This window comes from Zingiber officinale, chromosome 4B (assembly GCF_018446385.1).
Source record: "Zingiber officinale cultivar Zhangliang chromosome 4B, Zo_v1.1, whole genome shotgun sequence".
Lineage (NCBI taxonomy): Eukaryota > Viridiplantae > Streptophyta > Magnoliopsida > Zingiberales > Zingiberaceae > Zingiber > Zingiber officinale.
The window spans coordinates 61,328,491-61,331,512 of NC_055993.1; the positions used below are offsets into that span (position 1 = coordinate 61,328,491).

The 3,022-nt window shown below is 44.3% G+C and overlaps 1 pseudogene; it reads right to left on the reverse strand.

The window, feature by feature from the left end:
- Positions 1-364: 364 nt before the first annotated feature.
- On the reverse strand, positions 365-2,067 carry LOC121978283 (annotated as a pseudogene).
- Between the last annotated feature and the right edge of the window lie 955 nt (positions 2,068-3,022).

Sequence of the window (3,022 nt, forward strand, 5' to 3'; positions counted from 1 at the left end):
TTATTTACGAATATTAATAAACTGAATACATATATATTCAAATTTATTTATTTACTTATTTAAATTTATTTATTTAATTAATTTAATTTTAATATATTAAATGAATATAAATAATTCTTATTAAATATAATATTAAATTTGTTATAAATATTTAGTTCATTTATATGTATATTAATTAGTACAATTTACGAACTCAGCCCGTGAGTCAATGCAGTGCCCGTAGACCATAATTTTATCGTTCTATGCAATCTCGTTGGTTTGTCAGACTAGACATGATATGACCTCACGTATGTCTCTTGTTCTTGATGATTGTAGGAGACCAATGGTCAAAAAAATAGGAAAAAGTATCAATTATTTAATATTATTTCAAATAAAATATTAATTTATTGAAAAAGGAAATATAAATATAATTAAAATTACAACACACTGCACGATTCACAGACACCAGCTGTTACAAATTCTATGGAGCTATATATAGTACAACAATGCGATATTATAGAAGTAATATTCATCAATCAAACAACTGCCGTCTCCGTCATTCTCGCCATCCAAGTCGGCCGCTCTATTCCGGTCTGCTCCTGCACCGTCTTCAGCAGCGGCGGCAACATTCTGTAGACTCCGGCCATCTCCTTCATCGCCCCTCCTCCTTCCGCGCCATCGCCGCTGCCATTAGTCCACACGGTTATATTTGGCTGCAGACCGCGGACGGCCTCCGCGTTAAGCCGCGCCATGTCCTGGTACGTCCCGCCGTTGATCATGAGGTAGTCCCGGAGCGCTGAGTAATCTCCGTCAAGCGCCCCAAGCAGCGAAGCGATGTACAGCTTTTGTGCTTGTGTCATTGCCACCAAGCCCTCTGCCTCCTTCTTCTTGGCGTAAAGCTCTGCTTCCGCCTCATTCTGCCGAGCGAAACGCGCAGCCTCGGACGTGGCTCTGCGCCCTTCCGCAAGCTTCTCCTGCTCGTACAGGAGGCCTTCGGCTTCCTTCTGCCTCTTGTACAGCTCCCAATTTGCCTCTTGTACATGCACACAAAGCTCAAACGTAGCTTCCTGCTCCGCCTAATCTTGTCGAACAAATTGACTGCGCAATTAAGGGGGAAAGAAAAAGAGGAGCGAACCTTCATGTCGTAGTCGACTAAAGCTTTCCTGAGCAACTCTGCCCTGAGCTTCTCGGTCTCCCTCAGCGCATTCCTCCGCTCCTCATCCAGTTGTAGCTCAGCTTCCCTTATAGCTACCGCCTTGCTGCCTTCAACCTCGGCCACCTTGGCCTGCCGCTGCTACTCTGCCTTTTTCATAGCCAGATCCGCGTTGGCCTCTGCCACCTCTGCTTCCCTCATGTTTTGATAAATCTTGACCTCGGATTTCACCTTTGACTCGACCTTTATCCCTTCCCCTTCTCTCTGCGTCGAGTATATCTTCGTCTCTGCATCGATCTTGGACGCGTTCTGCTTCTTCTGCCCGTCCCGCTCCTTGGAGCCGATCTCGCCTTTCATTTTGGCCTCGGCGACGTCGACCTTGGCCTGGTTGGCGGCCTCATGCTGCGTCTTCTGCCCCAAATAGGAGAAGTACTCGTGGTCCTTGACGTCGACTAGCTGCTTGACGTTGGAGAAGCTCGTGTGGCCGAAAATAGGGGTAACGTGGTCATCTGAGACATTGGTATGATCTCTAGAGGACCCACCGACGGAGATTCAGACAGGACGCGTAAATTTCAGGAGCGCCGGTTAGAGATCCACGCTGTTGGATGCAGCTAGGAGTAGGCTGCTGGCCTGGTCATCCGCTTCGGACCACGAGTCCTGGAAGGATTGGAGTTACCTCATGACGATGCCCTCAACATCAAGGCTGTTATTGCCAATAGTCGTGTGGCCAGAATCTTCGTTAACATCGGCAGCTCTGTCAACGTATTATTCAGGTCTGCTTTTGAAGAGATGCAAATCGACGCCAGTGAGCTCCAACTAGTAGCCACTTCTCTATATGATTTTACCGGTAACGAGGTAAGACCCATGGGCCAGATCAAGTTGACCATATCCTTGGGAAACGAACCACTAGTAAGGACTAGGAGGAGCACCTTCATCGTAGTAGACTCACCCTCCTCTTATAATATCATTTTGGGTCGACCAGCCTTACACGAGTTCCGAGCTGCTGTTTCCACTTTTCATCAAAAAATTAAATTCCCCGTGGGAGAGCAAGTTGGGGAAGTTAGGGGGGAGCAGAGGGTTTCTCGGTGATGTTATATTAACATGGTCAAAGTGGAAGCTCGCAAGTGTCACGTCCCGGGGGAGTCCCTGTCAGAAAAAATTTCGGCAACACTTCCCCGATACGGGTGACAATCTGAAACTTATACATCCATCCAAATACCTCGGCCAACACGAGAATAATATATATAAATAATAAGCAACACCCACGTAGTTTAATAATAAAAACTAAACTAATGCAATGATAAGAAAAACTAAGTCAAAAATTCTACTCAACTACACCCATAAAGCTCAAAATCGATATCCTACTCTACTACACCCATAAAATACAAATAACAACGAACTCACCTCTTCTGCCATCCAGGCAGGTATGTAGCAAAAACACATCCAAATAAAACTCATCGACAATAAAGCAAAATCATATAGTATCCAAGTGTCAAAATCAACACAAGTCTACAATATCATTTAGATATCATCATAAGAAAACCAAAAGACCGAAACAACACATTCTCGTGACCTGCAGGGGACTAACGACTGGAACTCCTCCGGACAGCCTCAACCTGAAATTAGTAAATATCCACGGGGTGAGTCAACTCCTCAGCGGGTAATATTGACATGCATAGTAAGAAAATAACAACTAGCACTAATCATACGTACAGTCTTCTGATATAAAAATGATAAATGTAACTTAAATAAACAGGAGAAAACTGTACTAACCAGGACCTGAGAATAAGTATAACAAGGTTGTCAGATCGAGAGGTATCAAAATCCTGTATGCATGTCAATCATATGCATCCAACCAATATGCAGCATACAAGTGCAGCAAACACAAGC